Below are 17,107 nucleotides of genomic sequence, written 5' to 3' on the forward strand. Positions count from 1 at the left end.
TTACGAATCACTGTTTTGCAAACGAACTCAACACACACTCCCCATAACATTCGGCGTTTCCCCACGAGTGCCTCAGTAAGTGCTACAGCTATTGTTTACGGAAGCACTGCGTTATGTAACATGTTGTTATTTGCATATCGGGAATATTATGTCCTCTGTTGAAACATAGTGCTTGTTTAACGGTACTGTGGCCATCATGCTTATCTCCATTTGCAAATATTAAGCTGTTGTTATTTTAATTAGAGCTGATTTTCGCCTTGACAGAAATCCTTCGTAAGAATGATTTTATACGAGCTTCGTGGCATGCGCTACGCTGCGCTGGAACCCGCCGATGTCCCGTCATAGCTCCCATAGCTACCCTGCCCCTACCCAGAGTGGACAAACAGGTTCGCAGGAGGGTGGCTGTGTCATGTCTCCTTACCTTCCCAATCATCTACCTACCCTGCCCCCAGCAGGGCGGACAAACATGTTTGCAGGATGAAGGTGGATGTGTCATGTCTCTTCTACCCTTCCAATCACCTACCTACCCTTCCCCAACCTGGGGCGGATAAACAGGTTTTTAGGAGGAGGGTGGATGTGTCATGTCTCCCCTACCTACCCTGGACAAACAAGAAAGATCCACTCGGATTCTATTATAATAATGCTTTTATACTCCCCCACTCATATAACTATTTTCCTTGAAGAGACAAGTTTGTCATTACTGCTTCCCTTATTGAGTGTGAAAAATCTTCCAACATATCTCCCCGGACCAGCTTATAGAAGGAGAATGTCTCATTGCTCTTTGAAAAATCATACGTTATTAAAAAGCAGTATAAAAAAAGGTTACATAATTAGCAAGAGTCCTTGCACAATATCCATTACTGCAGTGGGAACGTCACGATTTACCTGGAATGTCCCTTTTATTCGTAACTGACGAGAGTTCCAGGACTAAGCGAGGTCTTCTCGGCACTTGTTGAAAGGTGAGCTTTTGCTAATGCTGCCACCAGTTATAAATAGCAGCGGATGTGATGAGCTCCTTAATAAACCAGGATTCCAACCCACTGAGTTTTTGATTAACGCAGTTGGAGAGCACTGACTCAGGTCATTATTTGCACGGGTGACCACGAACGAATACTATGTATCGTTGGGACACGTCCCTAATTCCAGTGCTCGTCTTAAATCTCTGAATTGCTAGATGAGCTCGCTTGTTCTACATATTTTACAAGTGGTCACCTATCCAAGGAATCATTAATCCTCAGATTCCATAGATTGGTAACTGCCTTTTCACCTGTCAAACTTCAGAACTTTTTCCTTCCTTCGTTTTCCTCGGATTCTTAGAACCCCTGGGGTTTCAACTTCACCATCCGCCACTCCCCACACCCCACCCTCTACCACCTCCTACTATCCATTATAACCTTCTTCGTCTGGAACTGCTGGAATCCAGTCACACTGGAATTCATTTCTAAAATACTTTACCTCTCCTCAGATTCATTGTATAACTTTAAATTTTCTTTACTAAGATGTCAATTATTTTTATGAAAGTCTATGTAAAAATAAATATATTTAGATGGCAAATGCTCTCTCTCTCTCTCTCTCTCTCTCTCTCTCTCTCATCTTCCTACGACTGTTGGCGAGTCACTTCTTCCTCCAGAAATATAAGGCAGTGATCTTGTTCCTTACCTCTCTCTCTCTTTCTCTCTCTCTCTTTCTATCTATGTATCTATGCGACTGTCTGCCTGTCTGCCTACCTATCCATCTATCAGTCTATCCATCGCTATCTCCCCAGCACTCTTCACGGGCATTTGCCCCATTTTTGAACGCCTCGTCTACCAATTTTCCAGATCCGTGGGCAGAACGCTTCGACTTTGCTGATTAATCCGAAACGTCGAGATAATGATGGTCCATCGGTAACTCTCTCTCTCTCTCTCTCTCTCTCTCTCTCTCTCTCTCTCTCTCTCTCTCACAGATTCACACAAGTGTACATTAACGTATAGAGTGTCTATTCAAAAGCACATATATAACTAATAATGTATATATTTCTTTATTACGGATGTTTTGAAAATAAAACATTCTAACTTCCCCCCTAATATTCTTAATTCAGAGCACATACATTATATATATATATATATATATATATATAGTATATATATATATATATATATATATATATATATATATATATATCCTCCACACAAAGACATTCAATATGTATATATATAGCGACTTTGGCAAAATGTGATTAAATTTTAACCTAACCTAACCTCATTATAATTAACCTTAACGAAATACTATACGGTATTTTGTGAGTCAATATATCATCAAATTTCTTTCTCTCTCTCTCTCTCTCTCTCTCTCTCTCTCTCTCTCTCTCTCTCTCTCTCTTCCAGGAGCGAAAGAAGAAGCAAATGACGTGTTCGAAGACCATTAAACACGAAAATCATTAGGAAAAGCTCACAGAAGAGAGTCAACGCCATATAAAGTTCCTCATCGGAGAGAGAGACAAATGCGTTTCTTGTCCCTGATTAAGGAAGGAAGAGAGAGAGAGAGAGAGAGAGAGAGAGAGAGAGAGAACACTGATTAGTCGTCCGACTGAACCCAAGATACAAACACCATACTAAATACATAAATATAAAATAGAAATACCAGGCAGACGAGAACCTGAATGAGAGAGAGAGAGAGAGAGAGAGAGAGAGAGAGAGAGAGAGAGTGGGGAGCTTCTCCGATATTTCCCGTTAAATCAGACATGGATGAGATGGACCCAACAATTGGACTGCAAGAAATGGTGACAGAGAGAGAGAAAGAGAGAGAGAGAGAGAGAGAGAGAGAGAGAGAGAGAGAGAGAGAGAGAGAGAGGGAGGGGAGTGGTTCTCGATCGTGTACCCTAAAAACAATTACCCTTTATATCATAGGCTAGCATCATATCAATCTCCAAATGGATAATACTCTTATGCCAGTGACAATATCAACCCCCCCCCCCCCCCACCCCTTACCCCCCCCCCCTATCTCTCTCTCTCTCTCTCTCTCCCGAAGAGGCTCTACCCAGATCTACACAATGACGGGGAAAGAAAAGATGAAAGGAAAAGACGAAGATGAAGGAGAAGACGAAGACGAAGAAGAAGAAGAAGAAGGAGAAGAAGAAGAAGAAGGAGAAAACGAAGACGGCGAAGACGAAGAAGAAGAAGAAGAAGCAGAAGGAGAAGAAGAAGAAGAAAAGACAAATAAGAAGAAGAAGAAGGAGAAGTCGAAGAAAAAGAAGAAAAGAAGAAGAAGAAGACGAAGAAGACGAAGAAGAAGACGACGAAGACGAAGAAGAAGACGAAGAAGACGAAGAAGAAGAATAAGAAGACAAATAAGAAGAAGAAGAAGAAGAAGAAGAAGGGGAAGACGAAGAAGAAGAAGAAGAAGAAGAAGAAGACAAATAAGAAGAAGAAGAAGAAGAAGAAGGTGAAGTCTAAGAAGAAGAAGAAGAATAAGAATAAGAAGAAGACATCAAGACAAATCGGATCAGCAGAGAGAGACGACGGTCGACTGTAAAGTGTTGAGTTCTAGTTGTCATGTCATTCAATCCAGTCAAAAGGACGTTGATAAAAGGAAAATGGTCCAATTTATTACCCCTGTTCTCCACTGTTCTTTCCTTCTCACACACGAAATATAAATATCTACGGAGACTTGAAACCAAAGGGTAACTGTGTTCATAATATTAATACAAAAGCTTCCATTATTGCCATACAACCATTGAAAACGTACTACCCTATTGGGAATTTAATTTAGAAAAAAAGGCGTGATCCGACCTTTAGCTTACTCGGGGCTCGTGCTAAGACCTACGGTCAAATAACGCGTTGTTTCACCTACGAAAATTAAAATAAATACGCTATATTTTATTAAAAATTTGTTCCGTACTTTTCACATGCACATAATTTCTTGTATATACATTTTCATTCTAATAAATGAATCCTAAATATCCTGTACTAAAATTCCTGTATCTTTAACTCAACGAGAAACATCTTTTTCAGACCTTTTTAGGTTTTCCATAGACCTTTCCTAACCCTCTTAAAACAACAGCCACAACAACAAAGTAGATGTTAGGCTTACTCCCTGAGTAAACGATACCAAAAATTAAAACCGTCTAAATAATGCTAAAGCCTAGAAAAGCCAATGAGGTGCGTTTAGCCAAATAAGTTTAATGATTATTATTAATCAATCTTTCCTATCAGGCTCACTGTAATCATGGTATGCTAAGAATGAATAGGAAGCCTTCTTAAATACGTAACGTTCAAAAAAAATTGACGGACTGATAACCGAAACGAAAATGCTAAATACGGTACAGTCAACAAACAGATGGAAAATTCTGTCATCTTCAAGGTTGAATCTCGGACTATAAAGAGAATTCCACCCTACAATAAAAAATCTACTTAGATAAACGTGAACAATTCCTGAATCTTAACCAAATATATATATATATATATATATATATATATATATATATATATATGATATATATATATATTAAGGAAGGAACTCCAAGGGAAGATAAGTTAAGAGAAGATAAGCTAAATTTGAAAAATTAGAAAACGGGGCTACATAAACCTAATGGGAAGAGGAAAATGAAGGGGTTAGATAAATTGATAAATAAAGGGGAGAGAAATATCATAAAAAATGTACACAGCACGTGTTATCTCATAATTGTTTCCTTATACACGAAAATTATCATACATTTATCAACATTGAAGTAAATTTTGTATCCTCATATCAAAGGCTTATAATTACGACTAAAGACGTAAGTAATTCGGTTATCTATTCACTAAATCATTAAGTTAATCTATTTCTTCTTTTTTTAATACGTAAACTGTTCTTTCTGCATTTCCCAATACCTTCTGTTACTTATTTTGCTAAAGGACACCGTATCCTTCGCAACCCTGAGTTTCAAACCAATGGCACCTTTGGTGGGCTTGTTCCATATGAATTGTAATAATATCTTTTCTTTCATGATTTTTCTTCCTGTCTTCCCGCTCAATTTAAAGAAAATGTTGCAAAATTTTAAATAACTCTTGAAATAATGTATAAAAACTAATACCATAATAGAAATTCACAAGCTGACAATCAGTATAGGAAACCCACAGTTACAAATCGCATTATTTATTTTTTTTTTTTTTTCACGAGAGCAACAACTGAAGGTTACAATAGTATAATCGTCAAAACGCCTTATTTCTGGCCCCGTGAACGGAGCTTCTGGCATTCAGGTACAAAAGGCTTACGTGATATTCAATAAATCATCTTCCAGAAACCTGGGTAGTTCACAAAGATGTTTTAAGATGTCAAGTCAACGGAATTGATGTTCGGTAGCCTTCAAGCTTTTATATAACCCCCGACATCCGAGTGGCAGGCCACGACACTAACCACTATACCAACGTGCAAATTGATCAGTACAAAATATGACGGATATTTTGTAAAAATAGTTTATGTTCGTCAGTATTACCTTCATTAACTTTCATAGTAAGGAACTATCTAACTTACTTTCTATCAATCTTTCCCTTCAGCTGATAGATAAATGCAAAAGTACATCTTAGCCAACTTCTTTTTTCATTTAATGCTACGCATTGATGAGATTCCTTTGTATAGCCAAGTCTGAATATCTTCGGTTCTTCAATGCAATACGAATTTTCATCCGCATATCTTTCATAATCCCTGAATATAAAAAGTAAAATATTAACGAGCACCAATCGACAACACAGTAAAGATGGAATATCCCCCTTATTCTCTCTCTCTCTCTCTCTCTCTCTCGTCTCTCTGTCTGTCTGTCTGCTGTGTCTGTCTGTCTGTCTGTCTCTCTCTCTCTCTCTCTCTTCTCTCTCTCTCTCTCCAATATCCACAGAATGAAACTCAGTAGCAATCCATCTCTCTCTCTTTCTCCAATATCATCCGAATAAGATTCAGTAGCAATCCATCTCTCTCTCTCTCTCTCTCTCTCTCTCTCTCAGTGGCAACCCACCACCCAGTGCATCATTATGCCACTTGACCAATCACTGCCCAAGCGTTGGGGAACTGGCAAAATTAGGGGGGGAGTGAAGCAGACCGACCAGAGGCTGTTAGGTCTGGACCATTACCTGCCTGACCGGACGGAAAAAAAGGAAATGGCCGAATAATTTCCCAGGTGAAGCTAAGCCAAAATGGGCTTGATCTCCGCTTCCTCTCTCTCTCTCTCTCTCTCTCTCTCTCTCTCCTCTCTCTCTCCTCTCTCTCTCTCTCTGGTTACGTAGCTGTTGGGAGACTAATAATAATAATAAAAATAATCAAAATTACTGTTATTATTAGTATTACTTTTATTTTTTCATTATTATTATCTTTGTTATTTTTATTGGTGGTTAAAGGAATTACCTGGCAGAATTTGATTTTAATTTTGGTGATGCGTATCTTACAAAGCACAGGAGGATTCGCTCTCTCTCTCTCTCTCTCTCTCTCTCTCTCTCTCTCTCTCTCTCTTATAATGCTCTGATTAAATATGATCCCCCACACAAAAAACATATAAATATATAAGTATATATATATATATATATATATATATATATATATATATATATATATATATATATATATATATATATATATAAAATGTTACAAACGACCTTTCGACCGTTGTCTTTAATTCCTTTTCTGTACTTCAGATACGAAATAAAGTAAAATGCTAAAGAATTACCAGGTGTTTGTGTGAAGTTAACTGACGTTTCTTCCACGCCAATCCATCGTCCATTATGGCCGCCCAGGTGTCAAATGAGCAGGTAATTAAGCCCCCTACACCAATGTCATTTTAATGTCATATCAGAAGGACTTTGGAAGAAGAGCCCTTTGAGTTCAAACCCCGACGCGGTGTGAACGTCCCCAAAGTAATTAAGGCCCCTGGCCAAATCCGATAATCGTCACTCGAGTGGAAGGTAGTAGCTCCTGTAGCACATTACGCAAAGCCCTTCTGAGATTTAACAACCTCCAAGTCTTGGTGAAGAAGTCCCCAGTCAATTTTCCCGAGAACCAGTAGAAGGACAACTCCCCCTGACCTGCCACCTGCAAACGCTAACCGTGGGTCACTTCCTTGACCTGTCCCACACCTGCATCTCTGCCCCCTCTTGACCCTGCCCCTCAAATCTAAGTATCTCACCCTTGTTATCTCTTTCTCTTGAGCATCTTACTGGCTGGGCAGTTTTCAATGACCTTCCAGGTACCTGCCAGGGTTATCCGCGTGCCAGAGAAGAGAACAATAGATAACCCCATTAAGATGGGACCATGAAAATAATGACCACTGTCGATGCCGATGTGATATAAATACGGGCTCCAAAGGGACATACTCCACTCTCTGCCCAGAGTGAGAGACAGAGATGTCTTGGACACTAGTCTCCAGCGACGACGCCGACTTCCACTGGCCGCCTTTGGACGCTCCTTCCTCTTGCCTCTGCGAGGCAGAGGAGGACCCTCCAAGCCCTCCAGCTCCTGAAGAAGCAATTTCTGCGCCGCCAAGCCCTTGTGTCACAGATCTGACACGATTGCCGACGAATGGTCGACAGTTCGCCGACAGAAGAAGGCCAGGAGGAGGTTCCAGACGGGTGGGGATGCCCCACTCCAAGCAGCCGCTCCTACCACTGCTCCTACTACTGCTCCTACTACTACTCCTACTACTTCTGCTGGAAACGGAACTTCCTAAGTTTCGAGTCACAGCAAGTGCTGAAAAGTCTGCTTACTTATTAATAGCAGACTTGGAAGCCAAGTATAAGCATTTAAAAATGACTGTTAAACCAAACAGGAATGCAGATTTGATCATTTCTCCAAAAGACCGAGAAACAGCCAGAGTTCCTGAAGAAGAACACTACTTTCCAGTTCCTTGATCCAAATGAACGGATCAAGAAGGCTGTGATTGCAAGTTCCCGACCTGCCTGCCCCTAGAAACCGATCCTTCAGCTGCCAGAACGTACGTAGAGGCCCGGAGATGTATCGGAAAATCGGGTGGGAGAACCGACGAAAAAGGTCATTGCCACTTCAAGGGGACATATCCCAAGTCATGTTTCCCCTCGGAGTGTTAGGGGAAATGGGGAAATTTCCCCACAGAAGCCTTCACACCTGAGCCCCTACGATGCTTCAAATGCCAAAAGTTTGGGCATCACAGCAGCCGCTGCAAAGGACAAGAGAAGTGTGGGATATGCAGCCAGCCACACCCCACCAAACAATGCCTTGACAACTACAAGAAAGGTGAAGAAGTGACCAGCAAATGCCCGAATTGTTCCAGCCAACATCATGCCTGGAACAAGCGCTGCACTGCAAGATTGGAGCGAGTTGCGAGGATGAAAGGCGTTCCTCCCCCCAAGGAGCCGACTCTGAAGCCATCTAAACAAGAGACATCGAAGCCACAGCAAATACCCACTGCACCACGCAACAACTGCCGCCAAAACCACATAGACAACGTCGCACTCCAGAAAGAAAGTCGACTACACACCGAAACCAAGAGTACCTGCGCCATTACCTTCACCAAATCCCATCCCACCTCCTCCAAAAACCGATCCCTCTCCCTTCCCTCACCTGTTCCCCAACTCCAACTCCTTCCTCCTCCAGAGTTCCAGCCAGTGCCAGCAGAGAGAGAGATGAAACAGCCAGTGGACTGTGTTACAATCACAGTAGAAGGGATACTTATTCTCTTCGAGAAGTTGACAGGGAAACTGTCGACAGGAAGGCACTGCTGGAAGTCATACAACCACACCTCATACAAAATCCTCATTCAAAAGCAACTGCTGTTCGATTCGAATAAGCAGCTAAAATTCAATATGACATAGGAAATTTTAATTTCCACAAGAGAGAATGATGAATTCTTTGGAGTATTCTCCAAAAGAGTTTCTTGCTTTTACTTGAGCTAAAATATTTCCATTTCCTTCCTGATTTTCTACACTCAATCAGGACTCTCTGCTGTACTTTCTTCTCATACTGATGGGTGTAACCGTAAGGTTTAATGGGGTTTGTAACCCTGCCTGAGCTTCTTCCTTTCATTTATAACCACCATCATTTCTCATTCCAGATCACATCTACTGTTACGGGCTGCTCATAGAGCAAGAGCCCGTGCTGGCATTTATGCCAGCTTAACCTTCAACAACAACAACAACATACTTTGCTACTGTATTCTAAGACGTCTTTCTGTCACGTATCCTGTTGGATAGGGACTCTGCTCGAGGCCCCACTAGACGTCTCTGCGATGCTATTACTCTGAAGGTGGTCCTCATCACTCACCACCTTGAACCTTGAGCCCTGATGCCCCTGCAACCCAGAGGCGTCCTTCTGCCTTTCATCTTATCCCTCTATGGTGGACGACTGTACGCAACGATGCTTCCATTGTTGTTTCCTCATGTGGGAGACTGGCTCTGATCTAATCAAGTCTTGAATTTTCCTCCTGTTCTCATGTCCAATCCCTTTTTGAATCCTCCCTCAGAGATTCTCGTGAATTTGACAGAGGCGTATTTGTTTTATAAGTACTGGAATATCGGAGTTAGTCTCACTTGTGCTCCGACTTCAGTGTTAAAAGTTCAGTGGCTGACTCATCTCAAGTGTTAAAGATCAGTGTTTGGTTTCATGCTCTTCACTTTTGCTTACGCATTCCAATTTAATTCTCACTCGTAATTCCCTCATATGTTACAACATTGCCTGTTGTGTGAAATCAACTACAGGCCAACGGTACCATCTTGCAAATTGCCTGTGCGATATCCGGTCAAGATTTCCGGATTCCCAGTGTGAACACTGCTTTGCCTACATTACTCCATCTTGTACTATCTAAGGATCCTATACCCATTTATATGAAGTGTGTTAGCCTAGTAAGGCATTGATACATAGCTTGCAGTAGTGTGGTATTTATGTTTGATGATTGCCATTTAGTACAGTAACTTTGATAGTGCCACAGAGTTCCTTCATAAATTCCATCTCCCGATACCTTTAGTGAATTATATATAAGTTTTAAGTGGACGTCATAAGTTTACCTTGAATCCTTATTTGTTTGTTTGTTTGTATGGTGTTTTTACGTTGCATGGAACCAGTGGTTATTCAGCAACAGGACCAACGGCTTTATGTGACTTCCGAACCACGTCAAGAGTGACCTTCTATCACCAGAAATACACATCTCTAACTCCTCAATGGAATACCCGAGAATTGAACTCGCGGCCACCGAGGTGGCAGGCCAAGACCATACCGATCACGCCACTGAGGCGCTATCCTTTTTTGTTGATACTGATTTTGTCTTAATTTCATTAAAGTACTACTTTCCTTATCACTGGTGCATGGGGCCCCTTAGTCTGTTGACATTTCCAAAATTATAGTTCAGAGCCATCCCTCTAATCTCACTACACAACCGTGATAATATATATATATATATATATTATATATATATATATATATATATATTATATATCTATATATATATATATATAGACATGAAGTGCTTTGATTGAAAGGCTCACGAACAATTACCATAGTTTACTGTGGTCGACAGCATTTCGAAATAATCAAACAATACCTCTATGATAACAGTTCGCGAGCCATTCCTTCTCACCTTTGTGTCTGTATATATGGGGCTTCTACCTTGATATCTCATCATAATATATATATATATATATATATATATAGATATATATATATATATATATATATATATATATATATATATATATATATAATTTCGAAGAGCCACACATCGCACCAGTTAGTGACAGAACAAAGACCGCCAATAACCACAGTAGCAAGAAGCGTCTCGAAGGAAACAAAAGCCGCACGAATTAAGGCCTCCTTTGCCTTCCGTGCGAGAAGGGACTATGGTGGCCTCCTTAAGACACGGCCTTTAGCACGCCCCAGGACAAAGGGGGCTCCATTGACCACGAAAACAATGGCCTTTAAGACCACAGTAACACAGGGCTCTTAAATACGAGCCTAAGGGGCCCTTGCTTGTCACCACAGGTTAGGAGAATGACGATGGTTTTTTTTTAACGCAAGTTATTATATTATATATATATATATATATATATATATATATATATATATATATATATATAATATATATATATATATAATATATATATATATATATATATATATATATTATGACGGAACGTCAATTATTTGTAAAAAAAAAAAAAAAAAAAAAAAACTATTAAATTATCGGGTGTTTAATGTTCAACGCCATCTATATCAGTTATGTTAACTATTCTACATTATCCTTGGTTTCTTTTCCTTAACTTAGTCATACAGATATTTGCATTCCTTAGCTTTCGTTACACTTGTAATTTGTATTTTTCGTTAGAGAACTATTTAGTGCAGTGTTGAAAACATCTTTTTCTTTTGCTTATCATAATTAGTGTTCCTGTGATATTACGTGTGAAAGTAATTCTATTGAATTTAAGTTTATTTATTTAGTATTGAATTAACAATTGTCTTTAGTGTTTAATTAAGATCCAGCTGGATTGGAGAGGTAATTAAAGTGGTTTAAAAATAGAGGTGAAAATAAACAATAAGTGAAGCAGACAAAAAGAATAATATTTTTGTTAGTGGTGATATTTTAAGTTTTATGAGGGATAAACTGAGTGATTACAGACCAGCAACATCCCCACACCTTAGCCACCAGGTAAGATTCACTCAAGTCCCGTCATAATATATATATAATATATATATATATATATATATATATATATATATATATATATATGTATACAGATTCTGTTGAATTCTATGGCTTTTCGTGTTGATCAACTTCTTATTAGTTTGACCAAATTAACTAAAGAAGTGATCAACAACCAAAAAGGCACAGAATTCAACGAAGTCTGCATACGAGAGAAACTTTGCCCCAAAAGTATATATACATATGCATATAATATATATATATATATATATATATATATATATATAGATTATATATATTATATACATATATATATATATATATATGCCTCAGTAAAGGGTCCGGGACGAACAGGACCGAAAGTACTTGGCTATCTTGCTTTTTCATTTTTTCCTTCGTGGCAAAAAAAACCTTTATTTATATATATAGTGTTTCTGTTTACCGCCAATACTTCTGCTCTTTGTTGTTTATTAAAAAAGACGTTTAATCATACATAAATTGTTTGATAAGTTAATACTTCAAACATCATATCGTCTGGAAGTCTTCCTTCCTGTCCATTATTTTCGTAAAAGGTTCAGAAGTGAATAAATCACTTACTCCCTCATAACAGTCCACAAACGACGCCAAAGGCTTCCACTCTCTCTCCAAACACAGTCTGTTGACCAACACTGCCCCCTCCCCCCCTGGAAGGGACACAACAGCCCCCGGGATCGATATCAATGAATTATGCCCTTATCAGGCGAAGGACGCGTTCAGGAAGGTACTTAGCTAATTAGAAACTGTTCGGCTTGATGGAGTCGAACGCTCGGATATGGCGAGGGAGAACCATCAATTTGATTGTAGCTGCCATTGAACGCGTACTAAAAAAAACGGTAATTGTGTGTAAGTGAACTATTTAAGTGACCCTCTGTTCCTCGTGGAAAAAGAAAAATGCTTAAAAAACGGTGTCAGTACATCTTTCAACAGGTATCTCATGGGGTGGAATTCTAAAGGTAAAAACAAGGAATATAACAATTATAATTTATAATATATAAATAATACAATGGTTGTCATACACATACTTGTGACTTTCTTACACTCACGTAAATGAAGCCACAAATATCATTTGATGTAGAATTCACTAAAAATCTCATTTAAAAATAAAACTATAATTGAAAAGGTCTACTGCCATTTTCAGGCTAGGCCATCAACTATAATACGCTTAGGATCATTACTGATTTATAATGAATTCGGTATGAAGTGGGACTCGTGGTTTTACCTATACATACATACATACATATTATACATACATATGCGTATATATACTGTGTGTATGAATATAACTTCTTAATGAATGTATGTGTATGCTTATAAATACATCTGTTATTGTACGTATCTTCCTAACGGTGTGATCCTCTGTAATTGTAAATTTTCTCCAAGCTGACATATAATACTACCTTTTGGTTGCTTGCCAAAAAATATCTAGATAAAAGAGTATATAAATATATTGGGTAACCCGGCGTTCTTCCTCTCTCTCTCTCTCTCTCTCAAATGGTGCCATATCTGTCTCTGTTCTTAATTTATTCCATCTGTCAGGGCCTTATGTTATTCTAACATCTTCCCCTGCTGACTTGATGGCACCTGCCAGTGTCATATTCTCATGTCATATATAAACACAGACATATAAATACTATATATATATATATATATATATATATATATAATATATATATATATATATATACTATATATATATACACACACACACACACACACACACCACATCTATATATATATATATATAATATATATATATATATATATATATATATATATATAGTATATATACACTGAGTTTTGAGCACAAGTGTCTCAATTATTAGGACAATAGGATTCTTTTATATAAGAACCCAGACCAGTAAGGAAGAGAGAGAGAGAGAGAGAGAGAGAGAGAGAGAGAGAGAGAGAGAGAGAGTAAGGGTCTCCATCTTGCTCCCGGAACCTGGAGCAATGGAGGTCAGAATGAAAACTCTATACATTGCTGGTCATGTTTTTTCCCATTAATCTCTTTATAAGGTATAATAGGATTCCGTTATTTTCACCAGATTAAATTACGGAATGATTCCCCCGGCTTATTCGGACGGGAAACCCATTTCTGCGTTTTTGAAACCAGGTCAAGTTCTCTCTCTCTCTCTCTCTCTCTCTCTCTCTCTCTCTCTCTCTCTCCACTTTGAAAGGATCTCTCCATGTCAGTATAAAAAACCTCATTCTAAGCTCTCTCTGTCTCTGTCTCTCTCTCCACTTTGATAGGATCTCTGCCAGTATATGAATCCTCTCTCTCTCTCTCTCTCTCTCTCTCTCTCTCTCCTCTTTGATAGGATCTGTCCATGTCGGTGTATTAAACTTCATTCTAATCTCTCTCTCTCTCTCTCTCTCTCTCTCTCTCTCTCTGTAGCCCGCCCCTCTCAAAAGCTCAGATTATTCCACGAAAAAGGCCTTGTATTGTTCCCCCTAAAAGTCAGGCTTTACTCGTCTTCAAAGGGACGATTGACAGACGACGCGACTTTATGGGGGAAAAAAGCCTCAGAGTTTTTTTTTTTTTGAGAAAAAGTAAAGGGTATGGGACGAAGTAGTGGCTGGTTTTACATGGGAAAAATCTTCGCCATGAAACACGAGGATGTCAAAAAGAAAAAAAAAAATGGGTGTGGAATGAAAGAAAGTGTTGTGAACCACAGAAACAGAATGATGACAAAGTGTATAATAATAATAATACTAATAATAATAATAATAATAATAATAATAATAATAATAATAATAATAATAATAATAATATAATAATAATGATAATAATAAAGATAATAATAATAATAATAATTTTCATTTACAGCTCAAGGCCATATGCATGGAATACACAAAGAATAGACAATAACATGATAAAAAAACAAAAAACAAAGATTAAACGGTAAATATATATATATATATATATATATATATATATATATATATATATAGATATATATATATACATTTTAGATATATATATATATATATATATATATATATATATATATATCTATATCTATAAATATATATATATATATATATATATATATATATATATATATATATATATATATATATATATATATCTATATCTATCTATATATATATATCTATATATATATATATATATATATATATAATATATATATATATAGTATATATATGATATGATATATATCTAGTATATACATAACATATATATATATATATTTTATATATTATTTTATATAGATACGTGTGACAGAATTTTAGTTCTAGCGTGTAACAAACTAGTATAGAATGCTCCGAGAATTCGGCGCAATAGAGTTTTCTGTACGGCGTGTCAAGCTGTATGAAACTCTGAGCCACGAACCATCAAACTCTCAGCCGCGGCCCATGAAACTTTCAGCCAAGGCCCGGTGGTGGCCTGTGTCTAATAACGGAACCCGACGCATGTTCATGGCTAACTTTAAGCTGGAATAAAATAAAAACCACTGAGGCTAGAGGGCTGCAATTTCTTACGTTTGATGACTGGAGGGTGGATGATCGACATACCAATTTGCAGCCCTCTACCCTCAGTAGTTTTCAAGATCTGAGGGTGGAGAGTAAAAGTGCGGACGGACAGACAAATAGCCATCTCAATAGTTTTCTCTTACAGAAAACCGAAACAAACGAAGGTCGCATACGAGATCACCGCAAAGATTTCTTTACGAAAATATGAGAATAATTTAGGAGAAAATTGTTAATATAGATATTAACTATCATAAAACATAGTTAACATAATGAGTAAAGAAACTAACGTAGGCAAGAACAAACAACAAATATAAGTAAATAAAAAGGAATTAATTTTTCCAACAACAAAACAAAAAAATGTCACAAATCGCGATGGATATTTCTAATATCTAATGCCGTTTTATCACTGTAAGGGAGAATTGGATTTGCCAGTTTGCAGATCTAATCAAGGGATAGTCGACAGGAATGATTAGATACCATAAAAATATTCTATGCCATTAGAAAGATGATAAATACCTCTGCAGACGTTCAATCAAAGGATAAACGTTAGAAATTCATAAAAAAAAAAAAACTGTATACAGTTAAAATACAGTTAAAAAGGAGGACAAAGTCGCTTTGCAGAGAGAGAGAGAGAGAGAGAGAGAGAGAGAGAGAGAGAGAGAGAGAGAGAGAGAGACACTTGTGTATAATTGGGATATTGCTTTGAGGGAACTCGCTCTGCTAATATATCATTAAGGTAAATTTATTATTATTATTATTATTATTATTATTATTATTATTATTATTATTATTATTATTATTTTTTTTTTTTTTTGTGTGTGTGCTCTATCACAGTCCTCCAATTCGACTGGGTGGTATTTATAGTGTGGGGTTCCGGGTTGCATCCTGCCTCCTTAGGAGTCCATCACTTTTCTTACTATGTGCGCCGTTTCTAGGATCACACTCTTCTGTATGAGTCCTGGAGCTACTTCAACGTCTAGTTTTTCTAGATTCCTTTTCAGGGATCTTGGGATCGTGCCTAGTGCTCCTATGATTATGGGTACGATTTCCACTGGCATATCCCATATCCTTCCTTATTTCTATTTTTCAGGTTCCTTTGATACTTTATCCACTTTTTTTTTCCCTCTGTTTCTCTTCAACTCTGGTGTCCCATGGTATTGCGACATCAATGAGTGATACTTTCTTCTTGACTTTGTCAATCAACGTCACGTCTGGTCTATTTGTACGTATCACCCTATCTGTTCTGATACCATAGTCCCAGAGGATCTTTGCCTGATCGTTTTGTATCACTCCCTCAGGTTGGTGCTCGTACCACTTATTACTGCAAGGTAGCTGATGTTTCTTGCACAGGCTCCAGTGGAGGGCTTTTGCTACTGAATCATGCCTCTTTTTGTACTGGTTCTGTGCAAGTGCCGGGCATTCGCTTGCTATGTGGTTCATGGTTTCATTTTTCGTATTGCACTTCCTACATATGGGAGAGATGTTATTTCCGTCTATCGTTCTTTGGATATATCTGGTTCTTAGGGCCTGATCTTGTGCCGCTGTTATCATTCCTTCAGTTTCCTTCTTTAGCTCTCCCCTCTGTAGCCATTGCCATGTGTCATCGCTAGCTAGTTCTTTAGTCTGTCTCATGTATTGTCCGTGCATTGGTTTGTTGTGCCAGTCCTCTGTTCTGTCTGTCATTCTCCTGTCTCTGTATATTTCTGGGTCTTCGTCTACTTTTATTAGTCCTTCTTCTTCTTCTTCTTCTTCTTCTTCTTCTTCTTCTTATTATTATTATTATTATTATTATTATTATTATTATTATTATTATTATTATTATTATTATTATTATTATTTTGGTACAAGACCCACTTTTAGGCAAATACTGTTAAGGAGAATGGCAGAATTAAAAGAGTTGATTTTACATATTATTTTACTTTTCTATTTTTCTTACAATACACTTCTAAGGCTCAGCGATGTTTCTGA

This window comes from Macrobrachium nipponense, chromosome 49 (genome assembly GCF_015104395.2).
Source record: "Macrobrachium nipponense isolate FS-2020 chromosome 49, ASM1510439v2, whole genome shotgun sequence".
Classification (NCBI taxonomy): Eukaryota; Metazoa; Arthropoda; class Malacostraca; order Decapoda; family Palaemonidae; genus Macrobrachium; species Macrobrachium nipponense.